Source organism: Chanos chanos, chromosome 9, assembly GCF_902362185.1.
Source record: "Chanos chanos chromosome 9, fChaCha1.1, whole genome shotgun sequence".
Classification (NCBI taxonomy): Eukaryota; Metazoa; Chordata; class Actinopteri; order Gonorynchiformes; family Chanidae; genus Chanos; species Chanos chanos.
Window position 1 is genome coordinate 21548165 of NC_044503.1, and position 20116 is coordinate 21568280.

Genomic DNA, 20116 nt, shown 5'->3' on the forward strand with positions numbered 1-20116 from the left:
TTTTTCTTTTATCCTTTTCTCTGCTTGCGTGGGTGTGGTTGTGAACAGAGATGGCACGTATTGTTCAGTGGGTCTGATGAGAGCGAGACAGAGAGAGAGAGAGAGACTGCGCTGGATTGACGGGAGACTCTGTGTGGGCAGTGAGATGCCTGACTGGCCTTTAAAAGCCTTTGGCTTTACTGAACAGTGATTGTGAGTCTAAGCAGTGGAGCTGCAGAGAGAGAGATAAGAGCTGTTGCACCTCTCTGTATCTGCTCTCTCCCTTGACTGGAGAGATAGAGAGCCAGCAATGGAGTGAGTGAGTGTCCATGTGTGTGTGTGTGTGTGTGTGTGTGTGTGTGTCCACATGTGGGTGTATGTGTGTGTATGCACCCGTGTGTGTGTGTCTGTGTGTGTGTGTGCATGCATGTGTGTGTGTGTGTGGGGGGGGGGGGGCAGAGAAGACAGACAGATGACTGTGTGCGTTTTAGCTGGAGAATGAGGGATTAGAATGTATGCATGTCCAATACAGAAAAGAGAAGAAGAAGAAGAAGAAGAAGAAGAAGAAGAAGAAGAAGTAATACTGAACTAATAATAATAATAATAATAAAGGGAAGGATAGAAGCAGATCCCCCACAAAAGATTCCCACTCAAAATTAATTCCAAATTTGTCATTGATTTTGAAATAAGTCATGTGAATGAGTCACTGTATTGCTGAATAAGAGAGAGAGAAATACCTATGCCACAATGCAGAGGAAAATTCAACCTATTTCAGATACTCAATGATTTTAAGAAAGGAGAAGAGCGAGACAGAGAGAGAGAGAGAGAGAGAGAGAGAGAGAGAGAGAGAGAGAGAGAAACAAGCAATATTCAATGACGTATTAGCTTTTTCACAAACCACAAATTGTTTATTGATTTTCCATCCAGAAAACACAGCTAAAATAGGCCCAGTCTTTTACAAAATGGAGGGTAAAGCCTGTTTTCATTGATCAACAGTGCTCTGTTTGGAACATGCACGGTTATACTTTAGCATGTTCCTTTACTTTACCTCAAAATGAAAACGACCAAATTTTTTTGAACAATTTATGTAGTTTCTCTCTGCTCTTATTTTGATTATATTATTCTTGCAATCATTTGCTGGGAAAGTCAAAACAAGGGCCAAATCAAATGCCAAATATATTTGGAAACAATATAAAAAGGGCACATGGATTGAATTTTTTACTGAACATCTTAAAATGTTGATGAATTTTTTCCCCCACAGGAATCTTTCATTTAATCGTATCCTGTTGTCTTGTGTCCTAATTTTGTCTGAATTTACAATGCTAACCACTGCAGAGACCACGAAGATGAATGTTTTAAGAATGGTATTTTAAAGTAAACACTGCTGTACACAGTGAACTCTTCTTGGTTGATGAACATCGAAACTCACTCCTCTGGGGTTACTCGGTGTCGGTCAGGAGTGGTATAATGGTATGTTCTTTAATATCAATTACACGCTTTCCTGCTTTCATCCAAAGAATGGGTTTTTAGAATGGGGATGTTGACCTTAAAACGAGGTCTCTTCCTGTCACCCTTCTCTTTCTTTCTTTCTTTCTCTCACTCTCAACCTCTATATCTCCCTCTGGACTATCTTGCCGGAGGTGAAAAAAACCCACAAGAGCACTGCAAGAGACAACTGCCACCACGGTTTACTGGAAGACAAGCAAGTACACTGAAGGGTAGCATGAGAGAGGGAGAGAGAGAGAGAGAGAGAGAGAGAGAGAGAGAGATGTTGGAGGGCCAGCGTAAAAAGATTACCTCACCGTTCTGAGAGAACCATATTGATGACCAAATTTAATCAGTATGAGAGAAAGCTGTCTGAAAAAGCCATGGAAGACTGGACTCCAGTATGGATTTTCCTGCCATAGAAGACTTTGTCCTTGTCACCCATGTAAGATTGTCATTAATTCAGTTGTTTACTTGGGTGAGCCCAAGTGTTCCTGGTCACTGAAGAGCCAGTGGCATCCCCCCCCCCCCCCCAGACAGTGATCATTGTACTCGAACAGCAAACAAACAAACAAACAAACAAACAAACAAACAAACAAACAAACAAACAACAGTTTGGTCACTCTAAGTCAGTTGAAATCCATCCCTCTCTTTTCTGTCTCCATCTTAAAGTGTGCTCTCAAAACAGCAGGGTTTTTTTTTTTTTTTTTTTTTTTTTGGTTGCTTGTTTTTCAGATGAGCAGCAGAGAATTTTCCTTTTCTGTTCTGCACCCTTCCATGTTACGTCACTCTGTTCACAGTTTACCACTAATGACTCAAGTTGTTTGAAAGGAGAGCCCAACAGGGGGTCTACCCCGACTTCACATTCTGGTGCTGCCTGTTTATTTATTTATTTAATCTTTTTGAGTCTGTTCTCCACACTTACATAACCAGGTCTGCATCCCACATCAATATGGTCTGTTATAAATGCAATAGTTCTATAATGTACCACTTCAGGTGAAGAGTGAAAACACAGTACTGTGTATGAAACCAGAAAACTGAAGCCTGAAACTGCAGCAACATCAGCTCTCAGGGCTGAATGAGCACTGTCTGTCAAAACCTTTTTTTTATTAAGATGATTTACCAAACATTTTTTAGCATATACACATGTCAAGCAGGACACAGGTACCACATGTCTGCTTATAAAAGTAAACAAACAAAGAAACAAATAAAAGGTTTCAAATACAACTTAGCCAACACTGTCATTCTAAGCAGTCATTACTACTATCTGTTTCAGAGACTTCACATCTCTGGACATTTAGTATTTAGCGGCAAGCTACTACTGAATGGTCACATCTGGGGTTTGAACCAAAAACCCTCTGGCTACTTCAACCAGTTCTTTTACCTGTAAGCCTTCATTACATCCACTTCTAACTGTTATATTTGAATAGATCATGATCATCTAAAGAGGGTATCTCTATGACTCCTAAAACCGTGGCAACCGAGCTTTGAAACACCACACAGTCTTTTTAGACAGGTTCTATAGACACTATATGGGTGTCAGTTCTCTTATAAAGACCTCAGTGCCCACAGGTGTTTCAGCATACCGTACTGCCGCTTCCTGTCAGTGCGAAGCCAGCTGTGCTGATAAAACCTCTCAGACTTCCACGCATCTTTTAGTCTAGACTCTCCTCAGAGCGAGGAAAAAATGTCTTATCTCGCATTTTATTTGCTTTTGGCAAGAAAGCCTCACACTCCTTAGAGACTCTTGTGTTTTGAGAAACTGTGAGAGACTCATTCAAGGGCTTTTGTATTTCATCTGGTCCTATCAGAAACTGGCTTTGAAAGCCAATTGGTGTAGACTGATAAAGAAGAGAGTGCTGCTGTATTTTTGAACGGGATCTTTTCATTGCATAGTATTGGTTCAGGGTTGCCTTTGGACTCTCAATGGAAACCACTCCTGTGAGTTCGAACCCAACACAACCTACCAGTCAGTGTAGGCTTCCAGTGTGTGTGTGTGTGTGTGTGTGTGTGTTTACATATGTGTGTGTGTGTGTGTGTGTGTGTGTTTACATATTCAGGACCCTGGAGTCTTCATTATGGGATGTATCTTGCTGTTCAGACTGCTGCCGGGATCTATACAGTGTTATGGTATGTACATAAGCTGCTTTAAATTCTGAGAACAAAATGCTCACCGCCTGGGACCCTGGGATACTATTCTGAAAGCAAAATGTGTGTGTGTGTGTGTGTGTGTGTGTGTGTGTGTGTGTGTGTGTGTGTGTGTGCGTGCGTGTGTGCGTGTGCGCGCGTGTGCGTGTGCGTGTGTGTGCGTGTGCGTGTGCGTGTGTGTGCGTGTGCGTGTGATCGTGTGCTCGTGTGCTATTTCTAAATTACAAAATTAGAGTATACATACTCATTCACCTACATTGTCTCTCTCTCCTCTCTCTCTCCCTCTGGAAACTCTGTCCCCATAGAGGCTGAATACACACCGTAAACAAAGTGAGAAAGCAAGACAGCCAGACAACTCTCTTTGTGACACACAGTGCATTGATCATACACATCAGTACACTGCAGTCTCAGCAAATTCCTCCTCAGTTACATTCCTCCTGTCTCTAGGTCAGCTATGGCTCAGCTCTCTCTCTCTCTCTCTCTCTCTCTCTCTCTCTCTCATGTCTCTGGTCCGGTTCTGTCTGTCCATTTTCTATCAATGCCCCCCACACCCCCAAACACTCACTCACACACACACACACACACACACACGCACACACACACACACACACGCACGCACACACACAATGAGAGATATGCATGAACATGTGGAGAGATACATGTGGGTGGACATGTGGAGTTCTCTCTCTTTTCCCTCCATCCACCTCCAAAATGGTGTATTAAAGTTCCACTTCACTCTGCATTCAGAACACCCCCCCTTCCCTCTCTCTCTCCTTCCCTCCTTCTCACTCTCTCTCTATCTCTCCTTCCCTCCTCCTCACTCTTTCTCTCTCTCCTTCCCTCCCTCTCTCGCTCTTGCCCCCATCGATTCCTGTGGCAGGCGGGGGATTTAATGAGAACACAATTTCTCCCAATTAAATCCAGTCTCTTCATCCCTCTCCTGCAAAACCCACGTTACCTCTCCATCCGGCTCCTCTCTCTCTCTCTCTCTCCCTCTCTCTCTCTCTCTCTTTCACTCCCTCTCTGTCTCTCTCTCTCTCTCTCTCTCTCTCTCTCTGTCTCTCTCTCTCTCTCTCTCTCTCTCTATCTCTCTCACTCCCCTTTGTTTGTCTCTATCTCTTTCACTCCCTCTGTCTCTCTAACCTTTCTTTCTCATGCTTGCTCATTCTCCTTTTCACTTTCAATTAGTCTCATTTTATTTTCCTCTGGTCTCTCCCTCTCTCCGACATACGAGTCACTGCCTTAGCCTTGCTTTGTAATGGAGACCAATGCAACTGAATGGAGAACAGAGGAGACACTTTATTACGGATGAACTAAATACAGCTCCGGACACATCTTACAACCTCACTGCTAATGCAGGATTTGCGGAGGTCAGTGACACGAGTTTATCCAGTTTAACCCATAGGGCTGACTGTGAGTTCAAACTGTTTCTGTTTCATTTAAACTGATCCTAGGTCAGTTATTCCCGCATGATTTTCTGTACGAGTCTAAGACCAACCAAATCATTTAAGAAGGCAGCCTTAGAATAGATTAGTCTGAAAACCGTCCTGTTTCAAAATGCTCCCCACATTTGCCATCATGACTCACAATTATGCTCATGAATATATGATGATGAAAAAAAAATGATTTAAAAGAAATTATACGAAGTAAGTTATCAATGTGATATAAAGTAAAGTAACTATTCTCAACCAAATGAGCACTCGCATCATATACAACCAAAACCCACAGGTTATTTATAAGTCAATACACCTTTTTGACCACTAGAGGGCACAATCCCACTGTGGAGCTTCAGCTTGTTGTGTGGCCTAATCCATGTCAGTATCTTGCCAATTCATGTTCAGTTCATGTTGCACTATATGTAGAGACTTAACACATTTGGGATAGCGTGCTTATTTTAAAAAAACCGACACCAACTCTGTAAGCGGAAGTTTTAACGCCTGTTCTGTGGCCTCTTATCTTTTGCATGTGCATACAAAGAAAGTTAAAAACATTGAGTGAGTGAATAACACACCTACCCATCCACACACACCCACACACACCACACACTTCAAACAAGAAAATGAACTCTGATACAAAAGAGCATAACATAGAATGTACACAGAACAAAGATATTTAATATTCAACAGCTCTCTGTTTAATTAGTCTCATTTCCCAACTTGAACATTTGACCTGATTGAAAAAGGAGGGAAGGAGGGTTTAAAATGAACAAATTAGCTCTTAATCCAACCTTTGACTCTCTTTGACTATATATAAATATATATGCAATGCCACCCACTGCCACCCACTTTTTCTATTCATTCACCTGCTTTTCTTTGACTTTTCTTTGACTGACCTAGTCAACAGCAAGGAAAAGTTGAAAAGTTTCCTTATGGCCTTGTAGACAGCAAACGAGATGTGTTTTTTTTCTTTTTTTTTTGTCAAGAAAAAAAATAAACAAACAAACAAACAAACAAACAAAAAAAAAAGCATTTCTGTTTTTGTACCTTTATTAGATGTTGCAAGAAAGCAATAAACAGCAGCAATGACAACAACAACAAGAAAAAAAGCAAAAAACAAACAACAACCACAAAAAAAACCTCACTAATTCAATTTGCAAAATTGAATTTCCTTTGTTTTTTTCGTCACATCCACCTAATGTGAAAAGAGAGAGAGAGAGAGAGAGAGAGAGAGAGAGAGAGAATGAGAGAGAGAGACCTGAGGGAGATAAAGAGGTTGAGAGAGAGACAGAGAAAGAGAGAGAGCGAGAGAATGAGAGAGAGAGAGACAGAAAAAGAGAGACAGAGAGAATGAGAGAAAGAAAGAGTGGGAGAAAAAAAAAGCGGTGCTGCTGTTTGTTTCTTTTCTCCTTAGGCAACAACATTCCTGTCATACCTAGTGCAGTGTTGTATTAGCATAATAAAAAATGGATGTTTGCTTACAGATGCGAGGGACTTGTTATCGAGTCGTACTGTACTTCTGGGAATTTACTGCTAGTTCGCTTTCTTTCTTTTCTTTTTTCTTCTTTTTTTTTGTGTTACGGTAATGTGAGATCATCTAACACAGCCTGGGACTTACATACCCCTTATTAGGTTGTGTTTTATGCATTATGAATAGTTAGGAAATTTTATCTATCTATCTATCTATCTATCTATCTATCTATCTATCTATCTATCTATCTATCTATCTATCTATCTATCTATCTATCTATCTATTTATTTATCTATTTATTTATTTTGAACTGGGATCACGTGACTCTGGTGACAGACAGGTGTCGGGTCATTTTAACAGTGAGGGGTTCCTAAACCTTTTTTTTTTTTTTTTCAGTCTGGAATGTTCTGCAGCCTTTTTAATATGATACCACAGACAGATACATGGCATACATAGATCTCATGTAGAGATAGCTGGGCAATTCTGTGGATTAGCGAGATGAGACATTGAGTTTAAGCAGGGAGCTGAACAGACTGTTCAAAGAATAGATCATGGATGTTGATTATGTCAAGTAAGCTTTTGTTATAGAACAACAGCATATCAAACCAGAACAAAGTTAAAGTCCCTCTCTGCTTTTAAATTGATAATGCTAAAGTCAATCATGAAGTATTGTAGTTGCTGAACTGAACCTAATAAACCAAGCTAACAGGTCTGAGTCTTAGTTTGGCAGTTTGGGTTTTGGTGTTGATGGTTTGGATTAGCTTGTATGTGATGACACAGGGCCAGGGGAGCTCATAAAACTAGTCCCAGAAATGGGATACTACTGCTGGGAAGCTGTCGGAAGTGGGAAAACAAACAAACAAACAAACAAAAAAAAAAACATCCGAAAAGTGGTTATGCCTGGAAGGCGAATATGTTCCCATGGAGGAGTGTAATTTAATAACTCTCGTTACTCAGCCACACCCGATTAGCCAAGCTGATTGGTCAGAACCCTTCTGCTTTGCTTAAAGGTTCCTGGGCTTCGCCATGGAAACCCCAGATCTGTTTCATCATCAGCGTCAGGTCGATGTGGGTATGCCACAATATTCCTATTTACAAGACTTAAAGTCATGCCCTCCTTAACAAACAAACAAACAAACAAAACACATGACTAAAATCAATAAGAATTATTAAAAAATTTTAAATTATTCATTGTTTAAAAAAAAAAAAAAAATCAGCAACTCCTCAGATATGCACGCGCACACACACACACACACACACACACACACACACACACACACACACATACACACACATGAGACAATGATGTTGTCTTTGTGCCCGGTTTTTGCAGATGGAAGTGGGCAGGTTGTTATTTCCCAGCTCTGCGCGCCTTCTCAGGGGTCATCCATGCACGGCATACTAAGAGCTCAGGCTGTTCGCTTAATTAATACTCTAGAGTTTGACTAAAAGACAGGACGATTACATAATTCCTGCCCAACGTTGCAAAACAGATCTCCGGTTAAACAAAGAACTTAATGTAATTTAATCACTAGCAAAGCGCCTTGCGAAGCGCTATGCTATGCATACTGCCTCTTTTTTTCTTTTTTTTCTTTTTTGATACAAACATCAAACATATTCTTTTCTCTAGTTGTTATGAGTCAAGCACTTCAGATTGGGAATCATTTAGTGGAACGTTTAGAGAAATTAAAGTGTCTTTTCCACATCCCAGGGCTCTCATTCCCACTGTAAATACTTTCATGACTAGAATGAAACAATTCTGTTAAAGAAATTCATTTATCACTGGAGGAAGGAGGGAGTTCATTCCATAAAAGACCACACTTTGTTAACATGATTAATTACACAGAAAAGAGGAAAGCTAATTAAAATTCTAATTAAAACTTGAAAACTCCAAGTTTCCACAATCAACACATATTCCAGTTTCACTCCAGGAAAAGGAAGACTGCACAGCAGTTTTTAGCGTTAACTGGAAGCTAACCAAAACATTAATCCCCCAATTACTCAGTCATGGTATTATCAAATTACCACAGCTGAATATTAAACAACAAACTTAGAATAACCACTGGGTTTTTTTGTCACGTATCGTATGTGACTGAACGCAACACGTGCCACGGCGACACAAAAATCCCGCGACTCCTGCCAAAATGACGGCTAGCCTCAGCTCATCTAAACACCCACAAAACTCCCCTCATCTCGTAGCGTCTGTTTCGCGACGGAGGTGCTAGCGTTCGGTTGCCGCAAGTCACGCTTCGCGCCATCATTCCGACGTGAGGTGTCTCTGTGTGAGGAGAGGCTCAGACATACTTGTTAGGCCTTGCACAGTTTGATTGGTGTTAAGGATATTAATCGCCCTTTCAACGATCTGACAGTTGCTACTGGCAGAGTCTTATCCCAGTTGGCTGACCATATTGCCAGAGACAAGCTGAAAATGAATTCCTTGTGCAAAATAAAGAAAAAAAGGGAAAAAAATGGCAAAGAGCAGATGGGTTGGTGCCCCCCGCAAAGAGTGTCAGTTTCTTTCGTTCTTTTTCTTTTTTTTTCTCCACGCCTCTGGCATGCGGTGGTCTTATATGTTGGACATACTGTGGTCAGAAGGCCAAACAAACACATCATTACACAAGTCTGACCACTATGCAGACAGAGATAGAGCACTGATTCTTTTTTTTTTCTCTAGTCGCTTTGAAAAAGAAAAGAAAGCAAAAAAAGAGAGAAGACAAATGTCCACCCCCCCCTTTTTTTTCTTCAAGACAATGCTCATAAATTGGACTACTACTTGAATTATTAAATTTCAGACAGGCAAAGCCACTCCAAAAACAAAACTAAAAAAAAAAAAAAAAACACGCTGCTATCAAACAGACTCCTGTGTCAACACATCTTGTCAGATTATTTTCAGTCACACAATACATGTCAGAGCACCAAGCACACACACACACACACACACACACACACACACACACACACACACACACACACACACACACACACACACCACAACATAAGCAAGATCCCAAACCTTTTTCCTTTTTTTGAGGTGAAGAATATGGGAACATGGACTCTCTTTGCCATTTTTAGTTAGTGGGTTTCTGTCAGGGCATTCCAAGGTTATCCTGACAGTACGGTATAATATCAGGTTTCAGCTGCCCCGGAGGTGAACCGAGTGTGACTGGTGAATGGGGTGAAACGTCTGGGCTGACTCAGTGCAACAGTATCCCACTTTCATCATCTTCATAGTCATTATTAATCAAGACACACAGTCTAGCTCAGACTGCGCCAACTCATACAGTGAATCAAAGACAGACAGACGGACAGAATCTGAAAAACAAAAATAAAAAAAAAAGTATATTAAATTTTTGAATGTCCACGCTCAATGCTCAAAACGTCATTATCACAGACATTAACACAGATCTTTACTGACTTCATTATCGGTAATGTGTCTTTCATAACGTGATGAATAAAACCCTTCATGTCCTTTCAGATCTGTTCACTCGTCTCATGACCCCAAACTTTTCTGCTAAACCGGCTGTGGGACCTTAACTGTCGCTCTGAACTTTCTGACTTTGGGCCGTAGTTTGGCATCGTGGCCTCTCTCTTATCGTCCTTGAAGATGTCTCACAAGGAAAAAAAAACAAACAAACAAAAAAAAAACCCCACTCTCTTTAAAGCTGTAAAAGAGGTGGAGATTTATGGATGGAGGTGTTGTGGACACCAGGCTAACTCTGACTAATTTGTATAATAGCTGTAATATCTGTTGTTTGAATGAATCGTTAATGAGACTTCACCGGCCAAACAGCTGTGACATAACAATGATAAAGATGCAATGTCACCATGGGAACATTAGGAGCTTAGTCAGCCAATCTGAACTCACTGCTTTACTGCCTTCATAAAAAGCCCTGGAAACAAGCGCTAAATTATGAATTAAAGGGTTTTATTGGTTCAAGCCGGAGGACCGGGCTGTAATTTATGCTCCGGTCAAACTGGACCGTGCCTGTTTACCCGGCGATGGGAACATTCACAATGCTTTTTCTTTCGATGTTGTAGATGACGTTTTCGGGTTTGGGAAACCACATTTCATCATTCAGACCGATTAAAAGTTGATTAGCCTCCGGTTTGGTCACCGTCACATTAGAAGTGTTGTTTTTCAAATCATGGGTATGCAGTGGACCTTCTTTTGTTAACTACTGTTAAAATGCACGTAAGATGTAAAAGAAGATATACCTTCACCCAAATATATCTGCTTAAATCACTTTGAATTCTGCTGTTCCCAACTCTAAACGTTTTTCTCTTCCAGTCTAACTGGAACAAGCTGAAGCTCCTTTTGATATGATCTGTAATATAAGTCATGTAAAATTTCTCACCTTTAAGAGATGAGAAATTTTACCCTCTGTTTAGATGCAACAGGACATGGACTTGTTGATCTACATCTTCTACAATCACGTAAACAATATTTTTTGCAATACTGAATTGCAAAGAAAGTCCTTTTTTTTTTTTTTTTTGTTCTTTTTAAGATGAATTAATTATTATAATATGCTCATTAAAATGTTGCCATTTGTTTGTTTGGGAACAGTGCGGTGTAATTCACGCTGCTTGTAATCAAATGGAACAAGTAATCAAATGGAAAGAAAATGAAAGATATATTTCAAAGGAGATAATGCACAGTTTCAGTGCAATTTGTCATAACAACATAGAGGTTCAATTCACAGTGCACTACTATATGTCACAGTGCACTACTAATGCAACTACAATATGTCACACTCTCTGAACATAATATGAGAGAAAAAAAAAAAAAAAGAAAGATAATATTGATGAAGCAAGGGAAACCAAATTTCTCTTTTCTTTGCACTCAGTGTTAATGTAAGGCAGACCAGAGAATGATGTCGAGTTGTGGATGCCCCCCCCAACCCCCAATCCCACCCCCCACCCCATTTCATCATTTGCATAGAGATAGAGAAGACCAAGAAACTGCCCTCTCCTCCACCCCCTCCATCATCACATCCCTGTCCTCTCCTCCACCCCCTCCATCATCACATCCCTGTCCTCCTCCTCTGTCTCTCTTTCTTTGCTTTTCTGTCAACTGTTCATTGCTTTCGGTTCACTCACTCATTCCTCTCTTTCTTCACTTCTAATACGACCCCCCCCCCCCCCCCCCCCCCAACTTACCCCTCCATCACCTAATCTCCCACCCTCCCTCCCTTGCCTCTGCCTTCCTCTTCACACTTATACCACTTGCTGCCCTCGCTCCCTCCATCCATTTCTTGCACTTTTTTTTTTCTTTCTTTCTCCTCTTCTCCTGCCCATTGCTCTCCCAGCTCATTCTTCCCTCTCTCCGCTTTCTTCCCCCCCAGCAGCCCTCTAACCATCCGTCTCCTCTCTCTCTCTCTCTCTCTCTCGCTCTCTCTCGCTCGCTCTCTCTCTCTCTCCCCCCTTCCATTCTGTTCTTTTCCGTTCTCTTCATCTGTCTCTCTGGTCACAGATGGCAGTGCGGTCGCCCTTGCGGTCCCTGGGGAACTGTGAGCAGAGCTTAGTGTCCACTCCAGTCCCAGCAGGTCTGTGCTGTTTCATTACACTAAAAGCCAGTCGCAGCCTAGACCATTCCTCAGCCTGAGCTAACACTGAAAAGATTGAACACAGGAACAAAAAAAAAAAAAGAAAAAAGAGGGAACCAATCAGCAGGGCACACTCAAAGCCTACGGCTTATAAACTGGCACTGTTTAATAAATTGTAAATTAATAGGCGTATAAAACACAGGGAGAAAAAAAAAGAAGAGAGAAAGAAAGAAAGAAAAAAAACCTCGGCGTGGCTCTGGCTACCATTGCTAGAGATGACTTGAGATGATTATTGTCAAGCTGCAGTTCCTGCTTCTGTCAAAAGAGGTCACTGTTTAGACACACCTGTGGTACTTGGTACTTTAAATGTCCTATGAATGGAGACTGAGAACCAAAGAAGCATTTCTTTAACCTCGCCATCCCACCCTACAAAGAAACACACAACACACACACACACACACACTATGCAATACTAGCTTTTGTAAAAGAGAGTTGTGAAGTGCTGCACACTGATGGACATAGCAGCTGTATTGGAAATTTGTTTGAGGCTGAACTTCAAAAGATGGGGGATGAAAGAGGAGTTATAGAAAAACTGACCCTGTTCAGAGGCTCTGAACTGTAACCCCAACTGTATGTCAGGCCTTTAATATTTTATTTATTCATGATGTGCAGTTACAACGATCCAAACAGAAAAAACCCTTACTCATTGTGTCTTATGACTTAATACACTCATCTGTACCTCGAGTATGCTGTGAGTGTCTTAGCCAAAGGAAACTACCAGCCATCTCATTGGCAGTAATAATAGAAACAGAAAAAAAGAGGGAGAGAGAGAGAGAGAGAGAGAGAGAGCGAGCGCGAGAGAGAGAGGTGTGTACATTTGTATGTTGTGTGTGTGTGTGTGTGTGTGTGTGTGTGGGGAGGGGGGGGGGGGGGTGTTATATGGTTATAATCACTTGAGTTTTATTTTTGGCTTGTTACATGCCTGGGTTGTTGACAAAGATGGAATAAAACAGGGGCACTCGACTGGCATAGCGGTAAATTACACTGAAAACTGGAGGTCTAATACTCCATTTGGACTCAACAGGGACATTCGGGCTGCATTTTTTTTTTTTTTTTTTGACTCATATTTTATTACTCACAGTGTATAAGGAATGTCTGCTTTGCCAACATTACGTTTTAGCTGTAAACCTTGGTGAGTACAATTTGCTGTAGGGCAAACAGACATCCCTCCCTCGATGCTTTCCACTGATGTCTAAAATACTGGGATGTGAATTTATGAGTTTCATCATTAAAAATCATACATAGTAATGGTAAGATGGTCCCTTATGTTCTCACGAAATTTATTTAAGAAAACGCCAGTACTGATTAGTGTTTTTAATACCGCCTCGATTCCCATTCAACAATTTTCTGTTGATTACCATTTGTACATTTTCCGGGAATTGTTTGAGACTGAGAACTGTTCATAAATTCTTATAACTTACACGCCCACGTAAACTGACCTCCATGTGACCTTACAGAGCATGCAGTATAGGACAGAAACACAGTATTCGGGAATGAAAAAACACAGGAGACTTAAAACACAAGACTCATTTAGTCCTGTCCTATTGTTCATGTTTTGTTTTTTTTTAGAGTAACACAGGCCAACGACATGTTGTGATATGATTTGTGCTGTGCCACAATCATGAGGGTAAAACACAGGGTAGAATAAACATTACAAATTAAAAACGTGGTTTTACAAGCACACTGCTGAAGTATGTGATTACAGTATCTTTGGAAAACAACGTTTTTTTTCTTTTTTCTTTTAATTAACAGGTGAAAAATAACTACATACATTTAGTTCTCTGACACAACTGTAACAGTAGTTTAAAATAGGTGTATATGAAAATGTTTGACTGCAGTTGGTTGAATTCTGAGGGTAAAGTAAACTAGCATTCATCCTTTCTTGTTGTTTTACCTTGAAGAGTGCCTAGCGCCAGTAACCATGTCGCAGCTAATCTGAGGCGGTGAAACCCATTTCCATGGGCCTGCGCGGCACTGGCCCCCTAAGGAAACAACTCTTCAGCGTCCTAACTTGCATGACAGCCCCTCATTTACACACAGCTTTCTCATTCCTCCCTCTCTCTGATTTAACTTCTCCTGCAAGCTTGGGTCTTTTTTTTTTTTTTTTTTTCCTCTCTCTCTCTAACTCTGACTGTTCGCTTGTGACCAGTTCATTCGCTTATAAAAAAGCATTCACACACATTTCTTTATGTGTGTGAATTCTGTGGGGAGAAAAATGATGATATTGTAATGTGTAAGCTTAGGGGAGGGGTAATGCATAACTGTATGAAGAAATGTAACACAAAATGCCTGCAGACATCGTAATAAATCACTTTGGTTAAAAGACAAGATTATTTCAAACCTCCACCTCCTACGCCACTCCCAGAAACATGCCTCAGATGACACTACAAAGCCTTTTTGTGTGATATTATGCTTGTGTGTATCTGTATGTTTACATCCAGTCTCCATAACAACAGGATGTCTTTACCACAGTGTCACCTGACACACACACAGTGTGTGTGTGAGACACTGCTTGTCATAAAACAAGAAATACTGACACAAAATGGGATTTTGTGCGTGTGTGTGTGTGTGTGTGTGTGTGTGTACATGTGTGTGTGAGACACTGCAGGCAGTTTGGCGAGCACAGAGGAGAAAAGAAAGGTAAATAAAAAAAAGGGGGCAATTTTGGGAAAATAATTGAGAGGTAGAAACGAACACGAGCAGCCTGTCTGATCGATACAGGATGTGTGGCTTGTGTCAGCAGTGTGTCAGAGAGCAGGAGAAAATTAGGACTCAAACCCTGAGGCCTTCCCAAAGCAGAGGACACCAAATTTGTCAGACAGGAACTAAGAGTCCATCTTTCCAAACAAACAAGTGATTTACACCACTGCTTGATTACTAATACGGCATGGGTTTTTGGCAGAACAAAGTCTTTGTAGCTTGTATTTACCGTCTAGTCATGTCCCAAACACTGTCTGTTTCTGTAAATAAATATCAGGTAAACTGAGAACAGCCAAAAAAAAAAAAAAAAAAAAAAGTGCTTACATTTACTTTTAATCCCACTGTGGGTATAAACATATTAGCCATTCTTTTTCTTTCTTTCTTTCTTTCTTTCTTTCTTTCTTTCTTTCTTTCTTTCTTTCTTTCTCTCTCTCTCTCTCTCTCTCTCTCTCTCACTCTCTCTCTCTCTCTCTCTCTCTCTCTCTCTCTCTCTCTCTCTCTCTCTCCTTCAAGTGGATTTCAGGCCCATAGTCTTAGTAGTGCACAGGTTACGACACCAGGCAAAGCCGTGACACATAAAGTACCGACTAATCTCTCCACACTCGCCCACTTATGCCCCAGTGTACACTCTCTCTCTCTCTCTCTCTCTCTCTCTCTCACACACACACACACACACGCCTCTCGTTCTCTCTCAGACCGGCTGGCGGGAGTGAAGCTGCTGTGGTGTTAGATGACATTTGAGTCCATTAGGTCAGCTTTGAGCTGTGATTTGGATTGGCCGCTGGGCGAGGTTGTTGCCACAGTCACGCTCTCGTATCCTACGATGGCAGCTAGCTCCTGCAGTATAATCGGAAGAAGGTGCGCTCTGTAAATAGCCCACTCTAACTGGAGCCTTTAAAGGGTTTTTTTTCCCCTCTTTTTTCTTTGTAGGTTTTCCCTCCTGGCGTCTGGTGATTACAGAGAAAGCTTTTGAGCGTGATGCTAGCTGGTTAGCTCAGTTTGGTCATAGGAGCAGGGTTTAGTGTTGAAGGAATGTGAGGAACTTTACTGTAATTCTCTGTGATATGGACGCTCCTGGTAGACCAAGCACACGTTCAGATATCTCGTTTTTTCAGCTGTTGTCAGACGTGAAGTGTCAGCGTTAAGATAAAGTGATTTTGATATTTAGAGGCCTCCAGTTCAGCGGATTACAGCTCCGGGTCTAATGTTATTGTATGTCATTTTCTAAAAGCATATGCATGCTACTGCTAATATATATATATATACACACACACACACACATACAGTAGGTGATTTGTTATTTCTTTAACAGGGGGGATGGCCCAGCGGTCACTGACACTACCCTATAGAGTATATAGGGGGGTGACAGGTTAACAAGGGGGATGCATTTTGGTCATTTTGCCAACAAGGGGGATGGCATCCCTCCTCATCCTCCTACAAATCGCCGACTGTATATACACACACACACACACACACACACACACACACACACACACACACACACACATTCACATGCAACACAATGCATAAGTAAATAAGTGAATAAATAAATAAATTTGTGCGAAACCAGTGATTACAACTCCTACGTTTCTGTAGATGGTTCAGACCTAATTTTTCAATGATCTCCATATGTGGAGAAATGTGTTCTTGAGGGGAGCAGTTAGTTGAACTGCGTTCCTGGACTGTGAGAGTGTTTGTGACTCTTTTATTTAGAGTGCTGTAATTAAAGTGGGTACACTTCATTCCTACAGATACAGCTACGTGCACTAAAGAGATAAACGGTGAAAATTAGCAGAGAGCCTGTCTGGGCCTTTTATATTCTGTCAGAGAAATAGAGAGAGAGAGAGAGAGAGAGAGAGACGTTTATAAGTATTTCAGGTGTTCCAAACTAAGCAAGCTGACGTGAGTGGAAGAGTTTTGACACACTAGGAAAAAACGTCAGTGGCGAATTGGACAGAATGCACTGCTACATTTGATATTGTAGATGCCAGTACGCTTGCTGGTGCCACGTTGTTTGCCTCAGGGTTGCTGATTCTGAGGAAGACATTGATTGTTTCACGGTGCGTGTTTCTCGTTTCTCTTGCCCCTACTCATTGAAAAAAAGGGCTAAAGATCACAGATTATTCAGATTAGATAAAAACGATCCATGTCAATACTTTTTCACACATGTAGGTACCAGAGCTCACCTAACACTTGCCGCTTCTTGTTAGCAGTTTGTTTTAAGCTGGTCTCTTATTTAGCTTTTGTGGACATTTGAAATACATTTCACATTTGTTTCAGCCTGTGTGCTGGGTCTTAATCCCCAAATTGACATGCATCAATGATTCAGCGTCACACAAGTAGGGCGAAAAAAAAAAAAGGAAGAAAAAAAAGAGAGAGAGAGAGAGAGAGAGAGAGAGAGAGAGAGAGAGATGAATAGATACTGAAATGGAAATGAACAAGTGGTGGACTATATGAAAAGCACGTGTGATTTCTGTGAAGAAAAAGAGAACTGCGTATGATTTATGGATGTTAGTGACAGTGTTTCAAACGCTCTAAATGCGCTATGGGTCTTCTGTGAAAGAATAACAGAATAATGGCACGGTCTCTATGTGAGCTTTGAGCGATTAGCATTTCTCCCTTGGCTGGCTTTTGACACTGTCAGCCTCATGCAAAAGTCTCTCAAAGAGTAAAGTCATTTCTTTCTACATTTGATATGATGGCTTTGTGAAATCCCACATGGAGCTTGTTTTTTTTGTTTTTTTTTCTGTCTTTAACAGTATTTTGCTGCATGCCTTGTACCATATGGTTGCTAGGCACTCCTCTGTCTAAAACAAGCAAAAGCTGAAGAAAATTTCCCTCAGGGCAAAGAGGTGCACGTTGTTACATCTAGAATCTTCTCTGGCTGATAACGCTGCCTGCGGCTATTCTTTCCTTCTGAGGCTTCGAAGTTCTGCTTAATCAAACCCTCTCGCCCTCCGTTGTGCAATTAAATACCTCCTCGATTCAACATTTCCACCCCCGAGGAGGAACAGACAGGTCTGAGCCCCTGCTGTGACTTGGCGAGAAGTTCAACTGTGGGTTGCGGTTCTACAGTTTCAACTCTTGACTCCGAAAGCGCGGATGCCTGGGTTATTCCTCTTTGGGCGTTGCTCGATTGTACTGTCCGTCAAGCGATGCGTCCTTCGTTTCACCATGGCTCTTGTGAAACGTCTCGAGATAAAGCAGCCCACGTGACGACTGAGTTCAAACCGTCTCTGTCTCTTCCCCTTTGTCCCTGAAGTGAAGACCATTAAAAGGATCTGGGGCTCAGCTGCGACAAGGTGCAGACACAATCGTCCGCTATGATGGATGGCCTTCTTCTCCACTGTCCTCCTCCGAGACCTTTGCAAAGGTTTTCCGAGACAGTGATAGAATCAAGCTATAAGTCTTTCACAGCCAATATGAATGTCATACTAAAGGACTAAAGTCTCAGAGTACTTCCATTCCTTGTGTGGTTTCTGACTCAATTAACCAGACTGACCGTGAATGTAAATCGAGACGTAAGCAGGCAGATTTGTGGAGAACAGTCCATGGAGAACTTAGTGTAGTGTGATACTATGGTACAATTTCAATGCGTAAAGCCCTTATTACCGCATATCAAATGCACAATGGAAAAGTCACGTGGTGAACAAACTGAGTACTGTGCTGAATAGCGTTCTGAGCAGGGAGGGGAAAACAAGCCTTTGGGTGAGATGAATCACTGTCCATCCAGTTCTCAACCAGCAGACCACTACATGTTTGCCAAATGGCAAGAGAAACCTACAGATCTGAAAGCTTAGCTCCTCTGAAGAGGTGTTTGGCAAGCTCCGTTATGAAGTAGGGTGTATTTCCTTAGCATGGTTTAGGTCTAATGAACCATTTGCAGGGCAAGGTGTGTTTACATTCATTTTGAGTGGAAATGTTAACCCCTGGTAAAATATTTATGCCTTGATGGGAGTGTCCTTTATTTCCATAAAGAGAAGGTCTCCGTTTTTAGGTCATAGGTGGTGCCTGAAAAGTTTTGATCGACATGAAAACAACATAAATCATACACTATTGGCTGCCTCGGTCATCAAATCCCATCAAACCCAGTTTGAAACTTATGGGCTATCCTTAAGTGGCTTCTGAGAGCAAGCCTCCAACACTTGTAGAGTCTACACATTGAGCATTGAAGGTCTTCTGGCTGCCTAAGAGGAACTAACACATTATTAAGATACTTTGTGAGGTGTCTATAGAGACAGGATAGTTGCAAATCCACTCATGTTCTGATGCAAGGTCATGTAGCTGTCCTCAGAGAAGTGAGTACTCCACAAAACTGTCCATGGTGTAAGAGGCAGTTAACCTTGGTCCAGTATGAGCAAGATCTGCTAGTCTTAAATATCAGCTTTTGTTTTTATTTTTTTCCCCCAGTGGAGTGGATGATGGAATGAGGAACATTTTGTGCAAAATAAAATAAAATAAAGTAAGATAAAATAAAATAATAATAATAATAATAATAATAATAATAATAATAATAATAATAAAAAAAAAACATGAAACACAAAAACAAATTGGAAAACATGAAAAATAACAAAAAAAAGAAAGAAAGAAAGAAAGAAAGAAAGAAAGAAAGAAAGAAAGAAAGAAAGAAAACACAGCACTAACTGGGAAGCAATCAAAGTGCAGGAAACAAAACCCCTCTGCGTTTGGGGAAGATCAAAAACAAAATTGCTAACACAACTAAGTGGCAGAATATGAGTATAAAATATGTGTTTAGATACAACATCAGCACTATTTTTTTTGGAACAAGCATGTTTCTTGTCATACCGTAACAAGGAATGTTACTAATACAAATGATCATCGCAGTCCATTTCCTAAAGTGAAGGAAAATGATGCTTCAGTATTCACAGCTATAGCAGGATCATTCACATGTCACGCACTGAAGCACTTCTGTGGTAAGCACAGCTGAAATGGTGTGTTTGTCTGACATGTTTCTTTTGTTTTAATGTAACTATGCTCTCTCTTACTATGCTTCAATAATGTGTATCAGTATTTCTCACCTTTCCTTCTGTTGCACTTCAGAAACATAGCATTAATGCCTAAAGAACAAGATACACCTGATTACGCCTACAGCAGAGGAAGACACAGATCTATCTATCTATCTATCTATCTATCTATCTATCTATCTATCTATCTATCTGGAGAGAGAGAGAGAGAGAGAGAGAGAGAGAGAGAGAGAGAGAGTAAAAAGTTGCTGAAGAGATAGTGAGAGTGTGATCTTAGGGTACGATAAAGCAGTAGACAGCTTTGCGCGG

General features: G+C 41.0%; 1 protein-coding gene across 1 annotated transcript in view; it reads right to left on the reverse strand.

Annotated features, from left to right (window-relative positions):
• astn2 (astrotactin 2) overlaps positions 1–20116 on the reverse strand; it is a 324099-nt gene that overhangs the window by 74625 nt on the left and 229358 nt on the right. The window lies entirely within an intron of this gene.